Here is an 11,898-nt window from a genome sequence, read left to right on the forward strand (position 1 = left end):
TCCCTTGCTACTCAAAGTACATGGGAAGATCTTCGCCGCCGATGAGTATAGCCGTGACCTACAAGAATCTTTTCAAAAGATTAGAGAGGCTATATCCATCTCTCAACAAAGGCAAAAAGCTACTGCTGATAAGCACAAAAGAGCCTTAATGTTCAAAGAAAATGATTGGGTCTTACTCAAGTTTCCTAAGGCTCGATTAAGGCAAACGACGGGCAAAAATCCTATGGGCCATCAAAAGTATTATGCTAAACTAGCAAAAAGATACAATGGTCCTTTCCAAATCTTGAAGCCCATCAATGAGACGGCTTATCAACTCAAGTTGCCCAACCATTGGCTCATACACAATGCCTTTCATGTAAGCCTACTTAAGCCCTACAAAGGAGAGCCACCAACTGAACCAATTATTGAATACCCTCCCGAAGTTGAAGACTAAGAAGAGGTGCTACAACCCGAAGCTGTTCTTCAGCATGAAGACAAGGTACTACGACATGGTAAGATTATCCGATGGTATCTTATTGAGTTCAAAAATTATCTTTTTGAAGATGCTAGATGGATGCAAGGAATACAGCTTAAGGATAGTATGAACCTTGTCAATGCTTACAATGCTACCTTAGAGTAAGCAAATGTACAACTTTCTTTTAAATGACTCATGTTTTTGTCTTATAAGACTAGTCCTCTTTTTAATTGTGCACAAATTTAACTAGTATGCATGCTAGAATCATGTTTGTGATGACGACGTCTCACAAACACCAAGTAGAATTTGTCACTCTACTTTGGGAGAATGAAATGGACTAAAGAGCAGACATGCTTGCAGAACCTATGTCTCCCAAGCACCAAATGGATTAGTCATCCATCTTGGAAAGATGTCATAGGGTAAAAAGGGATCCTCTACCCACTAAGTAAAATTGAGTAATGACTAAAGCTTTATCTCTTCTACCTCATAGTCGAGGACGACTATGATTTCAAGAGAGAGGTAATGTCATAAAATCTAATATCTAACCAACCCAAATAATTTTCCCATATTAAATTGATCACTTAATGTGGGAGAATGAACGGGAACAAGTGTCAAGATATAGATATGTGCTTATAGATCTATCTCAACACGGGGCCAATAGTACAGGGGCCCAAATGAGAGATGGTCTATCAAAGAGCAAGGCTAATCAATGGAGCATAAGACCTTAGGGTTAGCTTCATTGAAGACCTCCAATAATGTGTGTAAAAGTCCTTTGACCTTAGGTAAGCTAGGTCTGCGCTTGAGGTGGGAACCCGGCCCAAGCTCGAGCTGCTTGTCTTGCTTCAGGTGCTTGATTAAGGTGCTTGAGGTACTCGACCTGCTGCATGATTAAGGTGCTTGAGGTGCTTTGACATGCTTGCCTGAGATGCTTGTGGGAACACCCCTAGTCCAAGTGCTTAGTCATGCTTGATGACTAAGGTGCTTGAGCACCAAAGGTCAAAAAGATCCCTACAAAGAGGGGGGTGAGCCCTTTTCTTAGGGGCTAGAGAGAGAACACGCACACACACTCTCAAGGAAAGCCCAAGCTTAAAGAGGCAATAGGGACACATGTCAAGCCCTACCCATGTTACCTCCATGAGGTGCTTGAACTCTATTGGCTAGGATTAAAAGGGGTCCAATGATAATTTACAACAATTATCTAAATTGTTTTTGCATTTATCAAGTCCTCTCTCTCAAAGGGGAAAGGGGGGGCACTTGTCCCAAGACTACACCTATTGCTAGAAATGGCTCAAGCTTGTGATTGGCTAGGCTTGGCATGAGCCAATGAGCTTCAATGATGAGCTAGAAGAGGGGGTCGACCTAGCAAGGAGGGGGGTTGCTTAGGGGGTATACTCACCCACACACACTCACAAACACTGGCATTGTGTGCTATGCAAAGTGCAAGAGCTCCCTCTCCTTCTCCAAGCAAGTAGAGGTTGAGAGCCTACACCAACACTCTTGGATATGGAGTGCAAATCCAACCAAGAGCCATGCTTTAATGCTTAAGCTTGCCATCTCCTTCTTCTTCATTACTATGCTATTATGTATGCTAGCAACAAGATTTATGATAAGTGAGGAACTAATTCTTTCTCCTACGAAATGTTTCTTCTTCCTCTTCCCTACTCTCATTCCCTGCTAGCTCTCTCCACCTTCGAAGGTGTTTGAGGTCTTGGGACTGAGGCTTGGGATAGTTAAAGCTTTCTTCAAGTTTATGTTATGTTTGTGATGCATGAAGTTTTCCATCTTCATTGCATCACCTAGGTCACAAGGAACACAAAGATTGTATTGTAACAAGTCTCTCTTAATGGGAGAAATCATAATACAAATGCCTATTGGAGGGGGGACCGGCTCCACATAAATCCGGTCCTCAATTGTTGTCATGTTCTCTAAATTCTCTCTCTTGCAAAAGTATTGTTCATGCCAAGTTAAGTAATTGTTATAATTATGTTGCTATCTTCAATTATGTTCACCCGCTATGCTCACAAAGTCATTTCTCAAAAGTACTCTCATTAGTTTCCGCTACTCTCAAATTAAATAGGCCAATTCCATTACAATGGTTGAGCAAGAAGCAACCTAATGTGGACACTTCGAGTTGTGAGACTGAGTACAGGGTATTCTTCACACCTACGGCTGAGTCTGTATGTCTTAGATGCCTTATGGATGATTTGGGTGTTGGACAGGACACTGCCAACACTATCTACACTGACAGTCATAGCGCATTGGCAATTGCAAGGAGCCTAGTTTCTCATGCTCGCACAGAGCACATTGAGGTGCCGTGAGATTCCCCAACCCGCCAATACCAAGATCGGGATCCCGGGGGATTTACTATGGATTTTCGTATGGTATCACGTGAGTGTACAAAGAGGGGGGCAACACCAATGGCATGATCAAGAGCTTCTCTTGCACCCACGATACCGCTCATTATAATCTATAATAACTTTCCCAATCTTTGCATGTGCGTGCATTGTTTAGTAGCTTTTAAAACTCTTTCTTCTCATCTAGATCCTTGTTTACACATATCATGTATTTACAATTGTACATTGATGTACATTACAACCTCAAGAAGCAACTGTGGGAACCACCCGCCCCAATAAAGGAAGAGAATACACCCAAGAGAACGCATCCCGTGAGTCTCGAACCCTCAAACTTGGTGTTATATCACAAAGGTTTCACCAACTGAGGCCCTTCTTTCAATGTAGAGGGCTAGAGAGTCCCATTGATAGTTTTTGATGCCCTTCTGCCCTTCAAATGGCTGTCAACTTTGCATAGGAAGGGTTGACTCGTGAAGAACCCTACATTTGAAGGGATCAAATTGACATTGCCCTTCAATTGCGAAGGAAGGAAATTTGTCATATCCGTCATTAGAAGGGCCGGCCATCCAATTGTCATTCAAAATGCGAATTCAAAGTTTACAAGACCTTTAGTTATGGTTTGTAGTTTCATGATAATTTTTAGAGAAAATTACCAAAATACCCCTCTAATTTGTGAAAATTCCCAAAATACCCATAGTACCCCTAGTATTTTGTCATAAATTCCTAAACTACCCTTCAAATTTTCCAAATTTCCCAAAATATCCTTGGTTGAGAGTAAATTTCTCCAAAGTAAATTTTTTTTGAAGCTTTCCATAAGAAGACTAATTGTCTATCATACAAGATGCTAAAACTAGAATTTGAGTTGGTTATGTAGGCTTTGGAGATGAATTGCTTCATTATGTTTAGACATAATTGCCTTTTTTGCGAGGTAATTTGTGACAAATTACATGCCAAGCACTAAAAGCGGATCTCAATTGTAAAAAAGGAATAAAGATAAGAAAATCTTGAACAATCCAACCAAAATAGATACAAAGGTATTTTGGAATTTTTTGAAATTTGAAGAGTATTTTGGGAATTTCCACAAATTAGTGTCAAGTTTGAAGTTTGAGGTTTGTCCAGACCCGATGGCCGTGTGAAAAGACACATCCCTAAAATTTGACTCCTACCTTTCTGAAGTCTCAATGCTCACAGTGAGTCCACTTACTGCCGCTGCTATGACCTTAGACATGTCCACCGTCGAGTGCACTTGCGGTGTTGTCAACCTACTGTGGTCTGAATCTACGGTGTCCACTTTCCTGCTGCAGATCCGCTGATATGGTAAAATACAGAGCCATATCACTTGAGAGCAAAGGTTTTCTCTCTCCCTCGGACTGTTACCCTGACGCGTGCTCTGAGTTGCCCTCCAATTCTCATAGACACTCTACCCCTTCTACCACCATCCGCGCATATCTTGCAAAGTGGAGCAGGCTTTGGTGGGGCAGTGTTCAATCTGGCTACAAGCATCATAGGTGCAGGAATCATGGCACTTCTTTCAACCATGAAGTTGCTCGGCCTCCCTGTTAGTTTCTTTGCAATCGTGGTTATGGGCCTTATTTCAGAAGCTAGCATTGAGCTGCTCATCATTGAACAGGCGACTCCACTCTTTTAGCATCAGCCATGGTTTTGAGGCCCTTGCCCATCTAGGGGACCCGTTATTAGAGTATTTTCCTCCTGTGGAAGCCCGGAGGCTTGCTTGAAGCCTGCCTCGTCTTTTCCAAAGTCGGAGAGCCGAGTGTCTACACATGGCAAGCTATCATCGCTGCCCATCTCCAGCAAGATGAGAATCATTTATTTACCCATATCAAGGTTTGGACTTATGGGGAAACGGTACAGGAGAAAAATCTTACATTGAGGTGTTTTTACAGAAAAGGACCCCGGTGATGTGAGGGAACCATATGATTTTGAGCACCAGCCTGGGGGAAGCTCTCCATTTCGCACTTATATTGAGGATGCAACGCTGCTGTGGGGTGTCGATGCGTTTTTCTTCTTCCTTTCCTTGCAGCAGATGTGGACAGGGAAGCGGGGAGGCTGGCCCAAGTTTCTCACGATTTCCACAGATTTCTAAGGTATGATTAATCCTCCCTCAGCCTCGTCTTTCCCATTAGATGTGAAAAAGTTTGTGAAAAGGTAATGTTGAATTCTTGTTAGCATTTTTAATCTCTTTTATAAAATTCAATGCATTTCTAAACTTCACAGAATCTTACTTGCTTTGAGAAATTTAGTTAATAAAACAAGCCTCGACTGGTATTGTATACTACAGCTTTTAAAATTGTGATATTGCTTTATGATCAGGAGTTCACGCCTTGCGCCTCACAATTTCTGGCGCCTGCACTTTGGAGCGGTCTACACATGTTGCTTCAGGCTTGAGTCTTGACATAGAGCAGTTCACGCAAGCCTTGACCCTCAAATCATCGTGAGTGAGTCTTGCTCAATGCTTGGTGCTCAAAAATTAGATTTTTTTAAAAAAAATCTTGTATTGGGAAGTTCAAGGGCCTAAAATCGACAAGCATATTAGATTGGTCTTTTTGAACAATTTTGTTGTCTTGATCATGACGATTTTGAATTATAAGATGTGCACGCTTGTCATTAGACATTTGGGGTAGCCCTTCAAATCCTATCAGTCCAGTAGAGATTGAGGGTGCCTTATATTGGCCCCTTTACCCTATGCCTTTAAGGGGCAAATATCCTGCACACGGGCACTTTGGGCAGGCTAAAACAAAGAGCCTTAAACTTAAGGGCTATTCATACCACACACTTTTCCTTGCTTGAGTTGTGCAGTTGTTGCGACTTACTTGTCCCATCTTCACTGCTGCAGTGTTGTACTTGCAACGTATTGCCATTATGATGAGTGCAGCTTTGCGTCCAAGACACCTCGGCTCCGGCTCCGGCTCCGACTCCGACTCCGACTCCGACTCCCTCAGCCTCTAGCTCTCTAGTATCTACATAGAAAGAATGGCTTTCCTATATCTAAGATTCTACTGTTTATCGTCGAGACTTCATCTCCCGGTGTACTTGCAGGGCATCGTCGTTGCCATTCTGAGTGTGCAGCTTTGTACCCAAGACACCCTCAACCTCTAGCGCTCTACATTGAAAGAAAAGCTTTTGTTTACCGCTAGCGTACCGACGATAAACCTCACATGCTGCAAGGAGTTCCTTTTATCTTTCCCTAAAAATAGTGTAATTGTACTGAGATAATTAGTTAAATTAATTATTTGAGGTTAAGATAATTATCACGGATTCCATAAAATGTATTTTTTCTTTGATAATTATCTCAAAGCATTTTGGAATAGTTTGCTATTTTCCTACTTTTATTTTCTCCTAAAAACAGTGTAATTTTGTTGAGATAATTAGTCCAGCTAATTATCTGAGGTTAAGATAATTATCATGGGTTTCATAAAATAAATTTTACCTTTGATAATTATCTCAAAGCTTTTTGGATTAATTTGTTATTTTTCCTCTTGTTTTTTCCCTTAAAAATAGTGTTTTTTTAATGAGATAATTAGTTAAATTAATTATTTGAGGTTAAGATAATCATTACGAGTTTTATAAAATGTTTTTTTCCTCTTCTAATTATCTCAAAGCTTTTTGGATTAGTTTGCTATTTTTTCCTTTTCTGTTTTCCTTATAAACAATGTAAATCTGTTGAGATAATTACAAAAATTACTCAAAATATTGAAAAGGTAATTTTCCTAGCATAATGATAGTTTAATACAGCTCTGATAATTATCTCATCATAATCCAAATTTAATTGGTATAAATATCATTAATTTATGGTTAAAATGAGTAATTTCAATCCTAATATTATATAATAATTAATAAGCTTAGCGTCCCTAAGCTTAATCTCAATAATCAATAGAGAATTTTGAATCGAGAGAGAATTTCAGAGTATACATAGGTTTAATCTTCAACTAATTAAGAAAAATGTAAATAAGTTAACACAGTTTTGCTAATTAAAAAAGCTTAGCGCTAATTACCGTTGATTAACCAACTAGAACTTTTCTCTATAGTGATTTCTACGTAGAGGTCCCTCTAAATGAGAGATAATTTACCAAGGCTCTGAGTCTATTTGAAATTGTGAAGCAGGGGGTTCTATTTATAGGTTTCTGGCACTCACAAGCTCTCACAAGTTGAAAAAGGCAGTTGCTTGCAACTCAAGCAGTCCCAGGCTCAAGATGGCGCCCCCTGCTACTAATTCTGTCTTGGGCAGGTTCCACATAGCTCCATACAATCCTCCCAGCTTTCATAATCAATTTCTGCTATTTTTCCTGACTTTTAATGATTAAACTTGGAAATATCTGTAATTTCTAGAACGTTAGGATAAAAAGTCTTTAGCAGTTATAATTACTGAAACCATTCAGTTTTACTTAACTAATTAGATTCATAGTGTAACTTTTCAGAGCCCGTAACTTTTTCAGATTTTATCGGAATTCAGTTTTGAAAAATTCTAACCCTAGTAAAGCTCTGGTTTCGGTTCCAAAAATACCAATATAAGCCATAGTTGGATCATTCTACAGTGTTTTCTCAATAGCCAAGTTAATTTGAACAGTCTTTGTACAATTTCTAAGGTTTCAGAAACTAGAAACCTTACAATCACCCCAACTTAAGGAATTGAGATGTCCTCATTTCAACCGAAATTGGAGAATCTTTGAGAAGTGATACTTCGTCCTCCCATGTGGCGTCTTTAGTGGGGTAGTCTTTCCATTTTACTAAATATTCTCTGATTACTTTGTTTCGCAGACTTCTTTCCCTAGTATCGAGAATACAATCTGGTTGGAGCTACTTGCTAGTCAACTTTTCCCCAAGAAACCTTCTTTGTTGGGTCTCCAGGACCAAACAATTGCATCTACAGTTTCCCACACTTGTGGGTCCTTATAGTTGACAGCTCAATAATCCTTCCAACAATTGCTGTAAGCTTGAGTATCTGTCATCCCACTTTTTCTCATGCAAGGTGCCCAATATTGAATCAAGAGTTTTTTGTAGTTTGGTGATGTAGGCTCATTATCAATGTCAGATAAAGCCATTGTAAGCCACACTGGAGAGATTTCTGTGTCACTCGGAACAAGCATAAGAAAGTCACCTTGGTGCACATCAGACATAGGGTCAAACTCTTCCCTTGGCCTATCTCGTTGAGGCCCACAAAAATGATCGTTCAACTCTTCAAGGCCTAGGAATCTTTCTGCTCCTTGTTGCAAATTCATTGTAGTGCTTTGTAGGTGAAAATATTCTTGAGTTTTTGGCCAAAACATTTCATACAAGACTCCCTCTGATATGATTGCTTTTCCAATTTCTTCAATTACCTTACTCCAATAATCTATCACGTGTCTATAATATTGCGGAATACTTGAACCATTCCCTAAATTTTTTCAAAATTTTATATAGTTCTTTAGCCCCAAAATGACTTCTTCGTGGGCCTTGACATACTCCGCCATTTGTACTAGAGGTGGATCTCCACGTGGGCCTTCTGTGTCTGTTTTCCAAAGGCGAATACTTCCACTCCAACTTGATACACCTACATGTGCCTTATATTGCATCATTGGTGTCTCATCCTGCATAAAGAACCTGAACTGAAGCGGTTTGGAATGTCCAACAAGTATGTTTTGTCCATCACAAAGATAGCCATCACAATATTGCTTGAAATCGGGGATCTTTGTGAGAAAAAATGGAGCTGGAGATGAAGATGAGCTGTTTCGTAATGTATCCATCAAATGTGGAAAAGTATAGGTTTGTGTAACTCTCAGCTTCTCTGAAAACCTACTAAACATGGCGTCTATGTCCTCATGTGTATGCCCAACCATTAAAAATCCCAGCTGGATGGTTTTGAAAACACCCCTTGCAACAAGCATTGACAAATAGGCAAATAAGTATCGATTGTTGTTTTTCCCTGCACAATTATCCAATTGTAGCAACAAGTTCTTTGGCAATCTGCGAAATGTTGACCCCAATTCCTCTTCTGCAATTTCTGACGACTGCACAATGGGCTCTTTTCCATCACTCAAGTTATGGTAGTCCAAAGCATCCCTTGAGTTCAAAGCATGTAGTAGTGAAATATTGCTCCTTGGAAGTCCATTTGTTACTAGATCACCAAGAGGATGCTTATCTATCCTCTCTAGGTTATGTAAACAATTAGCAATTGAGCCAATTGTAAGATTTGGATCAGCTGGCCATAAACCATTCAAGACAAAGTGTCTGTAATGACCTTCTCCATGTCCATGAGTGATCATGCCAATCAATGCCACCTGCAGATTATATCCTGAATCCACACCCTTGGGAAAAATGCGTAATCTAGGAATAGCAGTTTTCTTTTGATCCATCTTATCATGGATTATGCATACATATTTTTGTGGTTGAGTTTCTGTATACGTGCGCCATGCATAATATAGGCTTCTGCAACTCTTTTGTTGTGCCATGTGAACTTCTCTCTCCCTCAAGAGAAGAGCTCTCTCTTCAAGAGAAGGTTTAGCTTCTAACCTTGCCTTGATTGAGCTACAAATATTGCACTTAGAGAACTCACTCGTCTTTGTTAAAGTGACATGTGGGTACTCTTTGTTCCAAATTCTACCAAAAGAAGATTGGGATAGCTTCTTCTCATAGCCCATTTGGTCAAGTGTCGTGTTAATTTCACATAAAATATCCACTTGTTTGTATGTTGATGGAATCACCAATTGAGTCTCTCTTGAGCCATCTAGCAATGTTCTACTTCTATGTGGCATCTTCTCAGAGTTGTTTTCCACAAACTCATTTAGTAGTGCTCTTGCTAAACTAGTATGTTGAAGTCCCCTTCTCAATGTACATGTGTTCCCATGTACATTTGGCGCACACCATTTTCAAAGTTCTCCTTGTATCGATAAAATGATGTCTTTGGTATTCCATGTAGCTCATACCATGCTCTACAACAAACAATAGAGCCATTTAGCATGAATTGGTATCGTGACTTCTCATCTTTCTGATAACATATAGAAAGAACATCATAAACATAATTAGTGCGTGATTTTTGAGACTCTCCCCAAAACTGTTGTCGTAACCTTGTCACCATATCACGATCTGCAAACTGGCAACATTTTTGTGCACAACAATCAATGCATGATACCCTTTGAATTGATTTGTTTGAAAGGTAAAAAGTCGAAGCTGGTGTTGCTTTTGATTTTTGAGTCCTGTTCATGAAATTGTATCGTCTCTTCCTTGACAACTGGACAACATTACTCCCATCAAGTTTTTTTCCAACATTGTCATCGTTGGATACATCCTCATATATAGCATGCATGCCATCAACAGGAACAAATCGTTGTAATGGGCTCCCATTCAACATTGTTGTCTGCTTGATGGGCCACTTTAGCAAAGTGATGCTATCCACTTCAACCACATTATCAATGCTTGCATTTTCTCTTTCAATACCCACACCCACACAATCAGGACCAAGTTCCTAAAAGTTGACATAATCATGTGGAAATACATATAAGATGGTCCCTTCATTCATGGTTTGCATCATTGTGTCTTCTTTTAAAAGGACCCTCTGATTTCTCCAAGACTCTCGAATCATTGCTTCAAATTCTGGGCTTGTCATAGGTATTGCATTTGTAACTAGAGGATCAGAATGATCATGTTCTTCATCACCATTGTAGCTTTCCTGTGGATCAATTAAGTTCCCATTTAATACAAAAGATTGCAAAAGAAGCTTTGACCATCGAACAACACTCCATAATGAGCCTTGGAGAGATGAAGTATCCGTTGTAGGAAAAGGTAAGACCACATCCTTCAAGCATTCCTCCACTAGTATGGAGACATTTCCGTGTCCTATCTTTGTACCACCACAAGTGGAATTTGGATTTGTTCTACACACACAGCCAATACCAACAATTTCATTGTCAAGTATCATATGTACTTTCTCCCCAGATTCAAAGTCCATCCTGTAAGTGAAAAAGATTACATTGTTAAATCCGTAGTTATAGAAAAATACTCTTCAAACAAAAAATCATGCTACAACATGGAAAAGGTTTGCATAGGTTGGACAAGTGGTGAACCTTGAGACCAAATCCTCCTTGCTATATTAATGGAAGCAAGGTTGGAAATTATGGTGGATCTTGAAACCAAAGCATCCTTGCTATATTAGAGCATAGGTTGGACAAGTGGTAGATCTAATTGTAATACCCACTGCCACCTATCAACTACTATAGGACTATGCTTTCCAATGTCCAAGTATCCCTTGAGGCTTTCAAGGTTGAACACGTGGTGGACCTTGAAACGAAAATCCCCTTTCTATATCAGAGCATAGCTTGGACAAGTGGTGGACCTAGTTATAATGCCCAATATCCAAGGTGAAATACCTTAGGACCTTGCTACCTTGCTTGCCAATGTCTACATAGTCCCTCATTTATTTAATGGAAGTAAGGTTGGACAAGTGGTGGACCTTGAAACCAAAGCCTCTTTGCTATATGAGAGCATAGGTTGGACCTGGTTGTAATACCCACTGCCACCTATCAACTACTATAGGACTATGCTTTCCAATGTCCAAGTATCCCTTGAGTCTTTCAAGGTTGAACACGTGGTGGACCTTGAAACGAAAATCCCCTTTCTATATCAGACCATAGCTTGAACAAGTGGTGGACCTAGTTATAATGCCCAATATCCAAGGTGAAACACCTTAGGACCTTGCTACCTTGCTTGCCAATGTTTACATAGCCCCTCATTTCTTTAATGGAAGTAAGGTTGGACAAGTGGTGGACCTTGAAACTAAAGCCTCTTTGCTATATGAGAGCATAGGTTGGACCTAGTTGTAATACCCACTGCCACCTATCAACTACTATAGGACTATGCTTTCCAATGTCCAAGTATCCCTTGAGTCTTGCAAGGTTGAACACGTGGTGGACCTTGAAACGAAAATCCCCTTTCTATATCAGAGCATAGCTTGGACAAGTGGTGGACCTAGTTATAATGCCCAATATCCAAGGTGAAATACCTTAGGACCTTTCTACCTTACTTGCCAATGTTTACGTAGCCCCTCATTTCTTTAATGGAAGCAAGGTTGGACAAGTGGTGGACCTTGAAACCAAAGCCTCT

At 39.9% G+C, this 11,898-nt stretch overlaps 1 long non-coding RNA gene across 1 annotated transcript; it reads left to right on the plus strand.

Annotated features, from left to right (window-relative positions):
• Window positions 1-4,016: 4,016 nt before the first annotated feature.
• Window positions 4,017-6,018, plus strand: LOC147416621 (uncharacterized). Its single transcript, XR_015187493.1, has 3 exons — window positions 4,017-4,910; window positions 5,137-5,257; window positions 5,660-6,018. It is a non-coding gene; the product is annotated as an uncharacterized LOC147416621 (long non-coding RNA).
• The last annotated feature ends 5,880 nt before the right edge of the window (window positions 6,019-11,898 follow it).

This window comes from Adiantum capillus-veneris, unplaced genomic scaffold, assembly GCF_014529385.1.
Source record: "Adiantum capillus-veneris isolate H3 unplaced genomic scaffold, ASM1452938v2 Hic_scaffold_742, whole genome shotgun sequence".
NCBI lineage: Eukaryota > Viridiplantae > Streptophyta > Polypodiopsida > Polypodiales > Pteridaceae > Adiantum > Adiantum capillus-veneris.